Genomic DNA, 19,547 nt, shown 5'->3' with positions numbered 1-19,547 from the left:
CTCCATACAGCACTCTAATCTTCATTTTGTTCATGTTCACATTCATATGTCTATTTTTCCTGTCATACTTTTTATTATTGGCTGGTTCATTCAGTCGACTTTTGCTCATACACTCTAGGTACTGTTTTGCCCTTTCTATCGCACCATTCAACAACGCGATCTCACTCATTGTGTCTATCTCATCTTTTTTATTCTCAGTAAAACCATTAATACTATCATTCACACTTTCTACATTCACACTCTCACAATTCTCTGGTACAACCTCGCCATTTCTTGTCATATCCCTATTTTCTTCATTCTGAAGTTTGACAAAAATATCACACTCATGATCTGAAATACTCTTCAATTCCTCATTCTCCCTACATTTTCTACACACATTCACTCCTTTATTATCATCTAACCACACTCCAACTGCACTCCGCAAAGCGTACATTTCGCAGCTAGTACACTGAATCATCTCTTTTATACTACCGTTCTTTGATAAAGATGGCGAACCATCATTACTGGCCACCATTTTCCTTTGTACTGGAGCCATACTTACTTGCAACGTATTTTATCAAATTATAAATTATAACACACCAAAAACACAAAAAGATGCACTAAGAGACACAAGACAAACAAAACTACGCAATATTAAATAAATTTATCAACGATTACTGAAAATAATACTTATCTTATCCAGAGCTTTCACGAACACTACACACTACGAATCCCTCTAGCGGCGACAGCCCCAATAAAATATGTTATAAAGACACACAAAATACTCTAAAAACAAAACACGAAAATCGTTCTAATATACTATAAAACCAATTTTCTAAGGAAAAACACACACAAAAAACACCAAAAATCACCAATTTTACACGAGCGCTAAATTACACCGACCACTCACCATATAACCTCGAACCCGAAGTTCTGCAACTTTATTTTTATTTACTTGGCTCCTTTAGCCCATAGGTATGCATATATCATAATAACAACATAAATAAGGGCTAAAAGAGCTAAGTAAACTTTTTAAGATTATATGATTGTATAATTGAGGATTGTATACCTTACAAATGAGAAGTCTATTTCACATCAAAAGACTGTGAAATTAAACTTTGCTATATAGGAGTGAATTTTTCCAGAATTTTTTTAAAGTGAGTTTTCATTCTCTCTCTCTCTTTGAGTACTGTCTGAAGCAATAGTGTTCTCTGTATCCATTGAAATGGATAAAATTGAGTATCGTGCGGTTTATAAAATTCTTTATAAAAGCAGGTGGTTTAATGCCAAAAGAAATTCATTCAAAGTCGTTTATGGGCACTCTTCTCCTTCGTTTTTGGCAATTAAGAAATGGGCTGCCGTATTTAAATATGGTCGTACCAGCCTTGAAGATGATCCACGTCAAGGATGTCCAAAAAGTGTAACATCAACAGAAATAATTGATAAAATGCACGATATGGTATTGGATGACTGGCAAGTCAAAATGCGTGAAATTGCTGAGACTATAGGCATTTCAAAAGAACATGTAGGATATATTTTGCATGAAGAATCGCAAATGAAAAAGCTTTGTACAAGATGGGTACCGCACTTGTTCACAACAGATCAAAAACTCACTCGCATGAAAATCTCTGAACAGTGCTTGGAGCATTTTAAGAATAAAACTGGTTTTGTGTGTCAATTTATTACTATGGAGGAGACTTGAATTCACCATTACACTCCAGAATCCAAACAGCAGTCAAAACAGTGGGTAGATGCTGGTTGTTCAGCACCATAGAAGACAAAGTTGGTTCTATCATCAGGAAAGGTTATGGCATCGGTGTTTTGGGGGACGCTAAAGGCATTTTATTTACCAATTATCTTGAAAATGGTAAAACAATAACCGGGGAACATTATTCCGATCTTTTAACCAGACTAGATGAAAAAAATCATCTTTCATGAGGACAGTACACCTGCCCACAAAGGTGTTTTGGCAATGGGAAAATTAAGGGATCTTCACTATAAATTGTTGGGAATCCGCCCTATTCCCCAGATTTGGCTCCCTCTGACTTCTATCTCTTCCCAAAACTAAAACTCTTCCTTGCTGATCAGTGTTTTTCTTCTAATGAAGAGGTGATTGCAGCTGTAAAGGAGTATTTTGCAGATCGTACTGAGAACCACTACAGGGACATGATTATGGCACTGGAGCATTGCTGGAATAAATGTATTAGTCTTAAGGGAGATTATGTTGAAAAATAAAATAATTTTGTAATTATAAATCCGTTTTTTCATTGTTAGGCCAGGAATGTTTCAGACTACTCTTGTATATGGATCACATTTTAAAGGAAAGTGGTATTAAATGTGATATAAAATTGATGATGTTAATCTTAGCTCTTTACTTTATGCAGATGAAGTTATACTTTTGAATAAATCCAGTACAAGTCTGCAAAATTGCCTGAACTAAATTCAGTAACTGTTGTAATGTTTGGTATGAAAATAAGCAATAAAAAGACACAATGAAATAGGTATTCTTTATTTCCCTTCAGCCTTGTGGCTGGTGAGAGTCACGATATGCCATACTAGGGAGGTGATTATGAAGCAGGGTAGTTTCCCCGTTGCCTTCCTTGCCGTATGCATTTATGACTGTAGCTGTGTGTGTCGGGGGGGGGGGGGGGGTTGCCTGTTTTGAGGGATGAAAAACTCTAGTTACTAGGAGAAAAAAAATTCCATCTCCATATGAGTCTGGTTAACTCACCTTTAGTCAAAAGAGACTAAAAAACCGTCTTGGACAGGAATCGAAACCAGGTCTTTCCAACCAAAGGGCTTCATCTATACTGACTGAGCTACAGAGGCTCCAATGAAATAGGTAAAAACATTGAAAACATCAACTGTATCCTGAATGGTAAACCTATAGACCAAGTAAAACATTTCAGCTATTTAAGGACAATATTTAGTGAAGGTGGTAAATTAAATATGGAAATAGACAACAGAATTAGTAAAGCTGGTAAGGTAGAAAGTCAGATGAATAAATTTATATGGAATAAGAAAGAAGTTAGTCAAAGCAATAATTAGCTGTATACAAGACAGTGTTCAAACCAATATTAACTTATGGATCAGAGAGCTGGGTTAGAAATAAAACACTTGGTCAAAGACTAGACACCTCTGATATGAGAGTTCTAAGAAAGATTAGTGGACTAAACAGATGGCATCAATGGCAGTATCATATCAGAAATGAGGATATTAGGAAAAAAGCTTGCCATTGTTAGCATTCAGGAATGTGTTAGTAGAGCTAATCTCAGGTAGTGGTATGGTCACTTAAACAGAATGGGACAATAAAGATTAGCAAAACAAGTGTTCTTTGTCAGTTTGGCAGGAAAAAGACCCAGAGGAAGACCAAGATGTAGATGGATTGAAATCATAAAAAAGCAACTTATATTAGACAGAAATATAAGATCTGATAATATTGGAGTCTTGACAGATAACAGATTAATTTGGAGTAAAATTATTGATTGGAAGTTAGTAATGGTGTAACTTTTTCATGTAGTACTATCATAAGATTCTGTACCCCCACCCCTGAGGGTACATATCAGGAATTTGATGATGATGATGGAGGTATAAGTTGAAGTGCAGGGATACCCTCAAAAAGCTCTTGAGTAATCTATATGATCAGTCTGACAATGTTTGTTGTTTGGCCTTAATCAGTTTGGTAGTGTTCCTTTAGGGTCACTGAGTGACCCTAAAGTGCAGGGATACCCCCTCGAAAAACTCGAGTAATCTGATCAGTCTGATACTCTGTTTGGCCTTAATGAGTTTGGTAGTGATCCTTTAGGGTCACTCAGTTACCCTAAAGGATCATTACCAAAGGCATCATTTGAGGACAGGAAATTCAGTGCTGGCTCCACTCAGTGACAGACTAAAGGTCACTACCAAGCAGAGCCTCTCTAATCCGCAGGAAACAATCGAACCCGAAGATGAACACTATGAATTGGACCTGTGGTCCTTTATCCCTTTGTCAGATTTGCAAAGAAATTTCTGGGTTAAGGACTAATATTATTGATCACTTGGCTCGCCCATTATGAGCCATTGACTACCAGTGAGTTTTTTTTCTTTTTCTTTTCCCTTAAAACTACTTGTTTATTATGTTTTAGAAATTTTTTTTCTGAGATATTTGTTTTTTGTGGACTGCTAGGTGGTAGACTGTAACAGGCTGTTATGTTATTGAGCCTTTGACTCACTCAGTTTGGGCTTCTGGCAGTGAGCTTTAAAAAACTTACTATTCAGTATGGTTTTGTAACGTTTGCGTTTTTCATGATCATGCTCACTGTATTCTACTTTGGTGGATTAGTGGGTTAGGATGCATAGCAGCCTTTTCGCATAGGAAATTTTTGATCTCAGGGATATCGACTTCCCGGTGAAGCTGTTTGTTTCTTACGAACAGCTTCGCCTGGAAGATTGTTTTGGTGCATTAGTTGCTAATATTTGAATCTGCTATATGACTCCATGATTGAGTCCTGCATCAGGACTGACCCGATCAGCCGTTTGAGTTCTGTGCTTAGTTGGCTATGATGATTCAGTAATAGATAGATCTGTCCCATTGCCCCATTTGCTTTTGAGCAGGAATGATCAATATGAGTTGTAAAGCAAAGGCCTTTATCTAGTTGTTCCCCCAAGTATTTGGCTACTGGTTGCCATGGAATTGGGACGCCAAACATGACAACTTTGCCCTCTGGAGACACTCATCTTCTTATGAATAGCACTGCAGCGCCCTTGTCTGCATGAACTTTGGTTCCTGTTTTTTTTTGTTTTTTTTTTAACCATTGCCCTAGTACTGAGAGACACCGTTTTGCAGTTGTCAGTTGCCAATATAGGTTGCAAGGTGCAGACCATTATTGTTTATAAGACCAGTGTTGGCAAAAGGATGTCAGTCACATAGATATCAATGAGCAGAGGTTATAGCAGGGACCCCTGGGGGACAACTGCAGTGATATTGTGTTCAGATGATCTAATTCTCTATAGCTTCACTTGGAGTTTGATTGCTGAGGTATGATTTGGCAAATTTAACCAGTCCTAATGGAAATTTTGCCTGCAGGAGTTTGAAAAGAAGCCCATTGTGCCATATTTTATCAAGTGCTTTGGTAATGTACAGGAAGAGATCTCCTGTGTGCTGCTGTTGAGCCCTAAACTGATGTTTTCCCAACTCTGAGAACTTGTCTGGAGTGGTTCTCCTGGAATCCAGATTGCTAATTTGGGATGAGATTCAATTCTTTAGTGACTTTCTGAAGCATTATTAGTATTACCCTGTCAGCTATGCTATTTTTCCCATGCAGGAAAGCAGGCTGATTGAGCAATAGTTTTGAGGAAAGTGTGCTGTTTTTCATGGATTTGGGATTAAGGTTACATCTGATATCATGCAGAAAAGTAGTGATGTCTTAATATTGCATTAATAATAGCAACAATGTGCATTATGGCTATATGTGTCATGATGATTTTGTTAGAAATCCCATCTGGGCTTGCTGCTGTCCTATTCTTAAGTTTGGTGATTTTTTCGTGTACCTCATCAGGTGATGTTAGTTGGAGATACAAAGTCTGAAGTTATGCAGAAGACATATATTTTCCATATACAAGTAGTGAAAAAGTGTATCATCTTATTATTAAAACACTCTTGATCATAGATTGAAAGTTGAAAGTTTTTTCACTTGATAGTACTATAAATTAAATATGCCAAGAAATTATATTCTTGGTTTAATCCTTTAACCAAGTGTAAGCAAACAAAGTTTGCAGGTGAAGTTTCTTCATGACTGAGCTAGTATATAGAGACTAATGGCTTCACATCATTTGCTGTAATATCCCGTAATGCAAAGCACACGCGCGCACACACACACACTCTTGCTATGCATTATGAGGAGGGTCTCTACTCAGATGTGTTTTGACCTTTATTGAGGTCTCATCACTACATTTGGCTGAAGGATAAAGCCAATAATATAATTTCTTGGCATTTTTAATTTATAGTATTACCAAGTGAAAAAACTTTCAACATGTCTTTCATTTGTTTCATGGGATAAAAGGCAAAACAACCTGGTTTATAAGTTTTTTCATTTCTGGATTTCCTTAAAATGGCTTTTCAGATTGATGTCACAGTAGTAGAAAATTTTACACCTAGTTTTTTTCCAGAGGTGGATGAATTTTGGATTATCTTAATATAGACGATATTTTCTTTAAGTGTGTGAATTCCACTTTGAATTGCATTGTTTAAGAATCGTGGCTATTTTCTTTGTTTTTAATTACAGAGAAATGACAATATTGCTAGTAATGATGTAAACAATAAAACCCATAGGTCTTGTTATACAAAAGTCGTCATCAATACTGAGGCTGAAACTCTCTGGGGAGAAATCAGCCAAAAGACTAAATTCACAGTATATATAATGGTGTTCAAATAGCTTTGAATTCTTGAACTAGGTTTGCTTGTAGGATTTTATTAACTGTTGTTACATTGTATCCATTTTTATGAGAATTTCACTTTGATATGACATAAGCTTTTATCTTACAACAACCATTTGAGAAATCATAAGGATCACTATTTAACCTTGGTTGATCTTGAAAGTAATGAGGAAAATCTCTCAATGCACTAAATTTATACAGTATAAATAAAATCTAATATAGAGCATGGCTTATACCTAAGCATATACCACAGCTGTTTATAATCTGTATAGACCAACATTATTGATGAGTGTTGGGAATTACATCTGATATTCAAATAGATTTGAGATTAGTTCTGTGCTAATTGTGGATGATGGATTATTATTAATAATGGGTGTGGCCATTAGGTGGCATATTGTGTGTTGCATGGTTATTGGTGCTTCTGAAAGATAAGTAATATTTTCATTTTTTAGTTGATAATATTAGGTTAACTTACTGTAGTTTTTGTTTTAAATGGGTTTATGATTGACTGAGTTATTTAGTTTGTAAGTAAACCTTGTATTTTTTTATTTTATTTTATTTTATTTTTTTAAATATGATATTGTCGGTGACTTGAATTTGGGAGATTTTGTCCAGTGCAGTGTGTGAAATGTATTCATCATGAAAATTAAAGGATATGGGGAAAGAAATTGAAACTGGCAAGAGAGAGAGAGGGAGGGTGTGAGTGTCAATTAGGTGACGAGAATGTAGCAAATGTTAGTAGAGTGGACAGTATCGACAGTAAGATAGAAAATGTCAGAATTAATGTTGAATGTGCAGCAGTGCAAATATAGGAGAACGAAATGGACATAAATAAAGAAATGGTGTGTGTGAATGTTATCCGTTATAGGACAAATTGCAAAATTGAAAAGTTGTAGAAGCGGTGTTAAATTGTGAATGAAATTATGTTATGTAATTTATTATTTTTCATTCACATTTAACATTGCTTATTAAATATTAATCATGGCTTATATAAAATTGTTTATTATTCTTTAATTAAGAATTACTAATTAAATATTTACTCAAAATCTGACCTACTATTAACTTATAAAACAATAATATGTTTAGAATTTTATATAACTAAATATATATGATGTAACGTAAAGTGTTAATTTATATTTAACTGTATACGTAATCAAAAAGTTAAAGAAGTAGCTTAAATATTCTGTTGTTCTTATTTGTCAAATATTTAATGTTATGTAATCATTCATGTAAGAGTAGTAACAGAGCATACATTACATTAGCGAAATGTTTACGTTTAGTCTGTTGTCATGGAGACGCACGCGTAAACAACCACGAGTGAAGAGAGCGTGGCGTTCGAACGTAAGGTGGGAGTGAAGGTCATATAGAATATAGAGAAAAAGGGTAAAGAAGAAGGAAGGTCATAGATAAGATAGAGAGGAAGAGAAGAATTATTATTAAGGAGTGAGGAGAGAGTTTTGCGGAACCAAGATTATAAAATCCTCAGGGCAGAAATTTATGAGTATAGTGTTCGGAAGTGAACCTATAAGTAGTGAAACATAAAGTTTAATGTTATAAGCGAAATCTGCTGTTGTTATGAAGAAAGGTTGATACCGTAATCAGATAAAAGGAAACTGGACAGTCAATGTGAAAATTCTGATTATTTCCAGTTAATCTGGATTACGATTAAATTCTATGTTGCCCTAGGAAAACGTTATATTGATTACTTGGAGGAAAGTGAACTGGAAAAGATATCAGTACCTAATTACTGTTGTTTGGAATAGTGAAGTCTTCCAGTAATACAGTTTAAACTATGGAGAATATTTGTTATGTGTGTTCCGCTAATGTTAATTAAGTTAATTCGTAAGTGCTCTCTCAATAATTTGATGTATTGAAGAATTTGTCTGGTAAGAGTAGTTGTATAAGTTTCTCTATTCTAGCATTAACTGTAATATATCTCCGATGCTCAAGGTCCGGGAATATATTTGCTTGGAATATAGCTTACGTAGTTTATTGCCTGCTGTGAATATAAACATTGAGCTGATAGATTTGTGAAGACTGAATAAAATGTGAAATTGTTATATTAACTTGAGATAAGAAGATTTGTGTATTTGAGACTGTGAATAATATATGAAAATTAGAACATTGAATTAGCATCAGTGACCTAAGAAGATGTGTTAAGTTAATTGTATAGTTCCATTTTAAAATAGAGTTCTTGTATTTGTTAACCATATCATATATTAAATGTTTTATTTTGTTGATCTAAATATTGTGTTTGCCTGAATTCCTTATTATTGCACCGTTCATAAATATTCGAATCTAGCGGGAACCCCAAGTAAAAATGATAATAGATGATTCGGCCTAATGAGATGACTGTTAACTTAATTTAGAACTGATCCTACTATTTATATAGACTAATCTAAGAATAGGGTGGCGCAGTATAAATATAAATTTCCCTACTTTTGGATCGGTGATCATTTCGTAATTAGTTGTATTATTCATAAAAGTGACTTGAAACTAGATAGATTTAGAACACGACAGAAAAGAGTCGTCACGACAGCGGCAAGAGATTAGCAGGGCTGAGAAGAGAAAGAGGCAGGTGGTTCGAAGTAATAAAGACCAAGCGTACAAACGAGAAAAACAAGTTAAGGGGAAAAATTATGTACAGAAACTCAATGATCAGGAGAGTACTTAATGAAAGTATAAGAAAATCGTGTTTCCCTGGACAAAAATTCACGATATTAGCCATGCCATCCAGATGCAAAAAAGGTAAAGCAAAAGAACTAATTGTCTTGGTTGGCACAAATGATCTGAGAGGAGGGAAGTATTCTATGAGGGTGGATGTAATGGAGTTGTTAGAAGAAACAAAACACTCAAGAGCGAGAAGGTGAAGACTGTCTGTCTCCTGCCATGCTATGATTGAGGCAAACTGAGGAGAAAGGTGTTGGAAGCAAATGAATCAATACATAGGGTAACTAGAAAGAATGATGTAGGATTTGTAGATCTGTGATGAAAAGAAGGATTTGTATAATGCTGATGGACTTCATCTAAATGGTTATGGTAAAGTGTAAATTCAGAAAAACTTAAGCAATTAGGGTGGAAGCAGATGAGTTTGTGTGAAGGCACCCATGAGGCAAGTGAGTGCGAGAATGACCAATGAAAGTGTGAAATCTAGTCTCGCAAGCAAAAATATTAAATAGAGTGGTCAATTCGGGAAGTAAGGTTAATTGGAGACCTAAAGGGATGCTTCAGTTTCTGTATACTAATGCAAGAGGTATCAGGAACAAGAGGGAGGAATTTTCAGTATTGTTGGTTATTGCAACCTTGCCAAAATTTATAGGCATTAGACTTGTCTAACAGTAGACAATGTAATTATGGGGATAGAGTGTGAAAGGGTTTAGTATTTTCAGGGAAGATAGGATGGGGAAAGGGATACAGCTGATGATAGCAGATGAATTTCAGCCAAAAAGAATAGGAGATAGGCAGTAGGATGGCTGTTCTGAAGCTGTCTGGTGTGAGCAAGGCCAGTAAGATAAAATATACAGTTTATTGTTGCTGTGGGCCAGGGAGTTCCACAGATGATCTGGAAAACATGCATCGCAGATTAGTACAGTGAGTGCAGTTTGAGTGATTATTATGGTGACTTCACTATGGAGATATATAGACTGGAAGGAAGAAAGATCACATGTCAGGAAGGAAATGGAATGTATACACCTACTGAGAGATAATTACTTGAGGCATGTGATGGAGGGGACTAGGGATGTGGGAGTATTGGACCTAGTCACAGGACCAGAAGAGCTATCCATAACCAGGTGGCTACATTTCCTCTGATTGGTGAAAGTGACCATGCATTATTGACTTAGGAGATTGTAAAACAAGAGGAATATTCTATCAAGAAGGGGTATTTGTGGAACTACAAGGCAGGTGAAGGCTACAAGCTTAGGAGAAAGCTCGAATCTGTGCCATGACATAAAACACTGCAAAAGAAGGATGCTAAGGGGCATCTAGAAGAAGTAATATTAAATTGTATACCTATGGTAAAGGAAAATTAATCAAATAGAAGTTAGATGGATGAGTAATGTCGTTAAGCATAAGCTGCAGAAGAAGACAATGCTGTCGAGAGTATCTAAAGAGAAAGGTGACCAGCAAACTCATGAATAGTACAAGACTCAGGGAAGAAAGATGACAGGCATGGTAATGAAGGCAAAATCATATTACAAGAAGAATCTAGCCGAGCGGGCCAAAGGAAATCCCAAAGAATTCTTTCGTTATGTGGCAAGTAAAAGGAAGAATGACTATGGAAGATTAATCTTAATGAGTGCTAATGAGTTGACAGAAGCAGATAAAATAGTTGAGTTGCTGAGTGACCACTTTGCAATGGTATATCATCCAAGTGAGGTTACTGCTGTAACATATGTAACAGAGATTGATGTGGGAACAGAGGTGGATGAATTGGTGGGTCTCAGGATATTGCAGAATCTCAATGTAAATATAGCTGTGGGATTAGATGGTATATCAGCTGGGTTTTGCGAGAATATGCAAGGGACTGGCAATTCCTCTGACTATGTCTCAGCTCTGGTAGAGTTCCGAGGGAGTGGAAAGAAAGCAAAGCAATTCCCTTGCATAAAGGAAGTTCTAAGACTGTAGTAGCAAATTCAGTCACTAATCTCAGGCATGGTTGTAAAAGTACTGGAAAAATTAGTCAAAAAGAAAATTCAAGAATGAGTGGATAAGAATATGATACTGTATGAGGAGGGCCAGCATGGCTTTGTGAAGGCTCAGTCATGCCTTAGTAATTTGCTAACATTGAGTTGGATAAAGGAAATGACTACACAATGATTCTGCTGGATTTTGCAAAAGCATTTGATAGAATACCACATGGAACTCTGTTATGCAAATTAGAACAATTAGGGATGAGTATGACACTGGTTATGTGGATAAGAGACTGGCTGCTGGACAAAGGGCGCTAGTGAGCCAAGCGCTGCGGACACGATTTGAAGAGCTCCTGATTCAGATAAGTTTTACTAGGAATAATTAAGTATATATGCATAATTGTTTGAGTAAGAGCAGCTGTAAACGTTGTACGCTACCGGTATTATTAGTGTGGGGGATTTTTCTTGCTTAAACTAAATTACGAAATCGTTATTATTAGACCTAGTAACCTGCAGAGAGGAAAAAAATAGTGGCGGCATTGTCATTCCATGATTTTAATTTAGATTTCAGTCGTTTCGTTAAGTGTGAGGTCTGTATTCCTTCGATTACATAAATGATTTGTGGATGTTTAGTGCGGATGGAAGAAAGGTGTGTGCGAAGTGTGACCTGAACGAGGAACTGATGAATGCAAATATGAAATTGATGACAGAAAGTGTTAGTACCGATTGTGTCGCAAGTGCACTTTGAAAGAGTAGGATGGTGAGAAAGAGAGGCAAAAAAATGTTAAAAAATCAGGAAAAAAGAAAAAGAGCGATTTGAAAACCGTAACAGATGTTAAAAGGGACGAAAGTGAGCTTGAAAGAAACAAAATTGAGAGAACGAATGAAAGTAGAAATGGCGTGATGCAGAAATCGCAAATGAAAAAAATCGAAAGAATAAATGATAGCGAAAAAAAGAATGAATGATAGCGAAAGTTGGACGCATGTTGGACTGAAAGTATTGAGACAAAGAAAGATGAATGACAGTAAAAGTGAGAAGAAATGATAGCGAAAGTTGGATGAATTGTTAGTCCGAAAGTACGGAAAAAAAGAAAGATAAACGAGAGTGAAAGTGAGAAGAATGATAGTGAAAGTTTGACATATGTTGGACCGAAAGTACGGAAACAAAGAAGGATGAATGAGAGGGAAAGTGAGAAGAGGGGGTCGAGAGTTAGAAAGTTAGAAAGATTTAATGATAGAGAGAATGTGTTGCGAGATTCGGAAGGTGAATTGGATTGGATGAGGCAATAAATGAAATTAAGAGAATTCAGGTCAAAACTATTAAAAAAAATCATGATGGCATGAAAGAGTTAACGAAAGATAAGCGAGTGGCGTTGTATGTGACTCCATTATCAAAGGTGTGCTAGAGCAGCGCTTCCCAAACTGTGGGCCGCGGCCCCTTTGGGGGCCGTGAAATAATGAAAACAAATTTAAAATGTTTTAAGAATAAGTATATTTTTTTTATTTTAAAAGAAACGTATTTAACTTTTATTATTTTTTTTTGTTATTTTTTATATTTTAATGGAAAAAATCACACATTGGTGTTGGTTCACAAACTTTGCTTCCTGCGTATTTCAGCGCTTAACGAATATTAGTAAATATTGCTTATTCATATGTTTCATTTCAAAGCAGTGGTTAATTGTATTTACTTCGAATGTTCTCCAGGGAAGTTCCAAATCTTTCTGTCCCTTTCATAACGCGTTCGTAATCAGGGACTGTTGATATTGACTTTATATACATATCAAAACTCGTTTTATATTATCACTGTCATCCGAGCTAGTTTTCTGTTAGAAATAAAAGTTTCGCATATACTTCACACATGAAAAAAAGCTTAAACAAGTTCATGTGGGGATATAGTAACTCGCTTGCAGTGGTAAACAACCACGCCCTCCCTAAGAGTCACTATACTGCAGAGGCAATAAAAATAAGTACTTTTATTATGCCAGTGAATAAGGTATGAGGAGTCTGTGTAATATATTTCTCAACAAATAGTGCAATTAGAGACAACTGGGATAAAAACACTAATTAATGAATCACATGTCCCCTCATACAGAAACTATGCTGTGTAGACTGAAACAAAACCATATGTTGCATGGGCAAACAGTATCTAACTAAAAACTATTGTTATTAATTAGATGTATGTGAGTTCGATTTCCCAAGGCAGCAATAAAATTCAACCGAACGTGTTAAAATTCGCAGAAGTGTTAAAACTAAGTAATATATATATATATAATATATATATATATATATAATGAATGTTATGGCAGTTTCGCATATGGAATTCGGTTGAAGAGAGTTAGCATTTCAACTCAATTGTCAGCTATGCTTTTATCTTTCGGTTGTGCGATCTTTTGTTAATACCGCACCAATCGTATGCACGTTTTAATAAACAGACTGCCTTTGCTGTCTGTTTCGCATTAGGCTTAATTACCGTAAAAGGAGAAAAGTCACAAAAGTGAAAAATGTTCCTGGTCCGGGGATTCCCTTATTCAGGTAACATTCACTAATTTCATGTTATCAGTCTGTGGTGTGCCAGTATTGGTAAGTGGTGATATTATTTGATCTATTCTACGTTAAAAAATTTCACCCTGAGATGGATAAGTGGTTGATAAAAAATAAAAAAAAAATCCCGCGAACAATCAGAAGAAGCAGAAACAGACTCAAAAAAAAAGGACAGTATTTCGTATTTTACCAGAACAGACCGTATCGTCTTCAGAACCAAACGGTAAGAGGCAAAACGTAATATATGCATTTGATTTTTGCAATATTCGCTGTGTATGTTTTGTATTGAATATAAATACAATAAATATTATAATAATATATCTCTATTACAATTTTTTTTCGAGGGGGGCCGTGAAATATTTTAATTTTTGCAAAGGGGGCCCTGACATCCAGATGTTTGGGAAGCACTGTGCTAGAGGATAAAATGCACAAGGTATGTTTTCCAGGTGGTAAAATGAGTAGAGCGATTGAGGCATTGGACATGAGGCGGGAGTGAACAAAAGAGTTAATTGTATTAATTGGTACAAATGATTTGAGAGAGAACAAAGAGCATGTCAAAATGAATGTCATGAGACTACTTATAAAGATAAAAGAGAATAGTGTGATAGGAAGGGTAGTCAGTGTGTTGCCTAGGTATGATTGTGGTGAAATGAGGCGGAGAGCAAGGATTATGAATGATATTCTGGCTGAAATGTGTGAGGAGATGGGAGTACAGTTTGTTAATGTGTGGAATGAGTTTGAGGGACGAAGTGAGCTGTATGGGAGCGATGGACTGCATTTGAGTGGTTATGGTGTGAGTCGCTTGGAGAGACTGCTGCTGGATGGTAGAGAGGTGAATAGAGAGAATGAATCAGATCAAGAGGGGAGTGATGTGGAAGAGCAGGAGAGATTGAAGAAGTGGTAATGAATGGGGAAGTGAGTGGTATGAGTATAGAAAATGAGAGAATGGGTGTGCAAGAGGAGCAAGGAAACAGGGAGGCTCGGGGTGGACAGGAGTACACAGCATGAGAAAGGTGGATGCTCCAAGAGGAGGTGAGAGCATGTGTAGGCAGGAAAGAAATGGGATGACCAGGGATCAACAGGAAACAGATGGAATTGCAAAGGGTTCTAAAATGAAGAAGCAGAAAGGGAAATGGCCCCAGTCCAGCATGGAGAGATCACATCGAGTGAGTGGTATCAGTGAAACTAACTGTAGATCCAGAAATGAGCTGTTGTGTTTGTATGCCAATACTGGAAGTATAAGAAACAAGGCGGATGAAATGGTTGCACTAATTGCATCTGTGCACCCAGAGATTGTCGGAATAAGTGAGACATGGTTAGATGTGGATGACATCCTGACAGGAATAGAGATGGAAAGGTATGATGTGTTTTGTGAGGATAGAAGGGGTAAAAAGGGAGGGGGAGTGCTATTGATGATAGAGAAAGAGTTATGTCCATACAAAGTAGAGATACAAGATGGAAATAGTGCCAGTGGTTTTGAGGCAGTATGGTGTGAGATAGAGGTGAATAGAATCAAATACATGGTGGAACGTTGTTATAGACCTGGTAATGTGGATGTTGGTGATAGTGAAATGTATAGTCAAATAAGCCAAGCAAATAAGAAAAGGGTGATCATTATGGGTGATTTTAATTATGGCAATATAGACTGGAATGAAGAGATAGCAACTGGAAGTAAAGAAAATGAGTTTCTTGAGTTTTTGAGGGATAACTACCTCAGACAGTATGTAACAGAGAGCACACGAAGATTAAGGCTCTTGGATTTGGTCATCTCATCAGAGGATGTAATTATAAATGAGGTGTCAAATCATCCACCAATTGGTGAAAGTGACCAGGAGATGATTACCTGGGTGGTTGCCAGCAGTGCAAGGACCCCTGTGAAAAAAGGGTATATGTGGAACTACAAGGGGGGGGGGGGGAGTGATTATGAAGAGCTCAGGAGACAGCTTGCAGGTGTAGCATGGAATGAGGAGTTAGCTGGAAAAGAGATCAATGCAGCTTGGGGGATTTTCAAAAACTATTTAGTAGATGCAATGTCTAAATGTATACCACGGGTGAGAAGGTTAAATAAGGTAGTTGTGAGATGAATGAATAAAGAGATTAAGCATGCAATACAGAGAAAAAGGGCATTGTGGAGGCAGCATAAGAGAAGTGGAAGTAACCAATTTCATGAGGTCTACAAAGACCAGGCAAGGAGGGTGACTTGGTTGGTGAGAGTAGCTAAAGAGAGGTATGAACAGCAGTTAGCTAATGAAGCCAAAAAGAATATTAGGGAGTTCTTTCGATATGTAGCCAGCAAAAGAAAGAATGATTATGGAAGGATGACATTGATTGGAGGAAATGGTATACAGACAGCTGTTGCAGAATGTGTGGTGGAGATACTTAATGAGCAGTTCATAAAGATCTTTCAATCTTGTGAATGTGACTTCATGGAGAGATTGAGAGCAGTTGATGATGGGGAGGAGAGACTGACTGTAAGTGAGCAAGAGGTGTTTGGGGAGTTGAGTAAACTAGATATAAATAAGGCTGTGGGGCTTGATAATATATCACCGCGTATTCTGAAGGAATGTGCCAGAGAGTTGACACCTGCCTTGACATATTTTTTTAATACGAGTCTTGCACTTGGTCAAGTTCCTAAAGAGTGGAAGGAGGGCAGGATTGTGCCACTTCATAAAGGAGGTGATCGAACTCAAGCATCAAACTATAGGCCTATCTGTGTGTCAGGTGTTGTGGTTAAGTTGTTGGAGAAGCTTGTGAGAACTAGGATCCAGAGTTGGGTTGACAACAATCTTTGATGGACAGCATGGATTTGCTAAAGGGAGGTCATGTTTTAGTAATCTACTTACTTAATACAATAAAGTGACTGCTACCTTGGACAGAGGAGAAGGATACACAGTAATATACTTGGATTTCGCAGAGGCTTTTGATACAGTACCTCATAAGTTGACAGTCAAACTAGAGCAGATGGGGTTGGATATTAGATTAGTGCATTGGGTTGGAGACTGGCTATCTGATAGGTATCAACAAGTTGTGTATGGGGGTGTGATATCCAGGAAAAGGAAAGTCACTAGTGGAGTGCCTCAGGGGGTCTGTTTTAGGGCCATTACTATTTAACTTGTATATTAATGATATTGGCGAAGATTTGGATGGAGATATTCAGTTGTTTGCAGATGATGCAAAGTTGGGACGAACCATAAAGAGTAGTGAAGATGTTGTGGCCTTGCAAGAAGACTTGAATAAATTGAGTGATTGGGCACAGAAATGGGGATGTGAGTTCAATGTTGCAAAATGTAAGGTTTTAAAATTTGGAAAACAAAGATGGGATGCAGAATTTATGCTTGGTGAGAATATATTGTTGGAAGTAGAAGAAATAAGAGATCTGGGGTGATAGTGGATAAGGATCTAAAATTTAGGGGACACATCACCAAAATTGTGAAGACAACACAAAGCCTTCTGGGAATGATGCGGAGGACACTGACGTGTAGAAGTAGGGAGATTCTTGTTCCATTGTATAAGGCTTTGATTAGGCCACACATGGACTATTGTGCCCAGATTTGGTCACCGGGTTTTCAGAAGGATTAAGAGATGTTGGAAAGGGTCCAAAGGCAACTGACTAAACTAGTTTCTGACCTCTGGAATGTTGAGTATGAGGAAAGATTGAGAAGATGTAATTTGCAGAGTCTAGTGGAGAGAAGGAAGAGGGGAGATATGATAGAGACCTACAAGTTGGTAAGGAGTTGTTATAAGATCAATGGTTGAGAAGTTCTACAGAGAATAGTGGGAGATCAGGGGAGAACCAGAGGTCATCCCTGGAAACTGTATAAAGAGGGTATGAGTAGGGGAGTGAGAGGCAGGTTTTTTTTCGTGCAGAGTTGTGAATGATTGGAATGCCTTGCCTGAGAGTGTGATGTCTGCAAGGAGTTTGAGTGTGTTTAAGACACGGTATGATGAGATATGTGTGTGTGATAAAAGGACCTCCCAGATGAGTCTTTGACTCCATGAGGTATTGTTTAATAATAATAATAATATATGGAAGGGCATAATCAAGGCAAAAACAGGTGACTAGTGGTGTGCCACAACAGTGTTGATACCACTGCTGTTTAATTTGTACATAAATGATATAGGAAATAACCTGAAAGGAAATATTCAGTTGTTTGCTGATGATGCAAAATTAGGTGAAATAATAGTTAATCAAAGCAATGTGGAAAGGACAATTTAAATAGGTTGTCAGTATGGGCAAAAGATAATGGGTGTCAGTTTAATGTTGAGAAATGTAAATTTATGCATTTTGGGATAAATAGATTATAAGCTGTGTACCACATTGATGGAACTGTACACCAGGTAATAGATGAAGCTAGAGATTTAGGGGTGGTGGTAGATAGAGAGTTAAAGTTATAGTTAATCAAAGCAATGTGGAAAGGACAATTTAAATAGGTTGTCAGTATGGGCAAAAGATAATGGGTGTCAGTTTAATGTTGAGAAATGTAAATTTATGCATTTTGGGATAAATAGATTATAAGCTGTGTACCACATTGATGGAACTGTACACCAGGTAATAGATGAAGCTAGAGATTTAGGGGTGGTGGTAGATAGAGAGTTAAAGTGTAGAGCACATATTGCTAAGGTTTCAGCTCATGCGATTACCTGGCTATTGAAGAATACATTTAAAAGTAGAGATAAGGAAGTTGTTATTCCTCTTTATAAAGCCTTGATATGTCCACATCTGGATTACTCTGCTCAAGCCTAGTCTCCTGGGAGATGAGGAAGCAGTGGAGAAGATTCATTGGTGAGTGGTCTGTGGAATGTTCCTTATGAGGATAGATTGAGGGTGTGTGGATTGCAGAAGTTAGTTGATAAGAGAAAAAGTGGAGATATGATAGAAACATTTAAGTTGCTTAAAGGGTTTTATAGGATCGATATAGGGGAAATGTTTTAGTACTTCGCTAGAAGGGCCAGAACAAGAGGTCATCTCTGGAAGTTGAATAAAGGTGTGGTTAGTAGGGGTGTAGGACCAGATTTTTTACTTGGTGAGTTGTGAATGAGTGGAATCGGTTTGTCAGAGTCAGTTGTGAGTGCTTTGTCTGTTAATTGATTCAAGGAGAAGTATGATAGATTTGTGTATAGTTTGGGTCTCCCACGATTAGTCTTCGGACTTCATGGAGGTGCCTGTACAATAATAATAATGATAACATTATTTATTTATTATTATTATTAAATGAATGGGAGATTTCAAGTTTTTCACCCAATTAAGTATTTTCTCTGATAATTTGGTATGAAAATTCAGAATAAAAATGCTCAAGTATATTCTGAAGATGATCATGTTAAATTTGAAAATTTAAATAAAGTAAGGCTGTTCTGTCAGAAGCCAGGTGAATCAATTTTATTTCAAATGGGGGGAGAGGTATTTTCTATTTGGAATTACTAAACAACTAAGTCCTGTGAGGTCAGTGTGTTATATCTGTTAATTGTGTATAGTCTTCTGGCTGTTTTGTGTGATGAAAGCTCAAGTTTCTGTGAGGAAATACCCAAACATCTCCATACGAGACCTGCTAACTCACCTTCAGTTGAATAGCCCTTATAAAGCTTCTTCCCATCCTAGATGAAATTCAGACCTGAAGGCTTTTTTTTTTATTCAAAGGGCATAATCAATATGCAGTCTTTCTGGAGAGAAATCAGCCAAACAACTAAGTTGAGAGTATATATGATAGTGTTCAAATGATTTTGGAAGTTTATTTTTCACTTGGTTAGACTATAATACAATTAATTTAATCATTTATCCAAGTGTAAGCAAACAAAGTTTATGCCTGAAAATATCTTCAGGACTGGAGTAAGATAGTGCAACTCCGAGCAAAGGTGGACCGAGCTCTCATCACTCCTGGTCTCAGTATCTCCCATAATGCAAAGCACAATAATTGTGCTTTTTATCTCCACAGTTGGGCCTGCCTCCCACTGACGAGACCTCAATAAAGGTTGAAACCTGTCTGG

General features: G+C 36.8%; 1 protein-coding gene across 1 annotated transcript in view; it reads left to right on the top strand.

Moving 5' to 3' along the window:
- Positions 1–19,547, top strand: part of LOC150101905 (uncharacterized) — a 284,552-nt gene that overhangs the window by 140,853 nt on the left and 124,152 nt on the right. The gene's annotated exons all lie outside the window — the stretch shown is intronic.

This window comes from Typopeltis vanoorti, chromosome 11, assembly GCF_054136105.1.
Source record: "Typopeltis vanoorti isolate ZY-2024b chromosome 11, IOZ_Tvanoo_1.0, whole genome shotgun sequence".
Lineage (NCBI taxonomy): Eukaryota > Metazoa > Arthropoda > Arachnida > Uropygi > Thelyphonidae > Typopeltis > Typopeltis vanoorti.
This window is presented reverse-complemented; position numbering and strand designations above follow the sequence as displayed.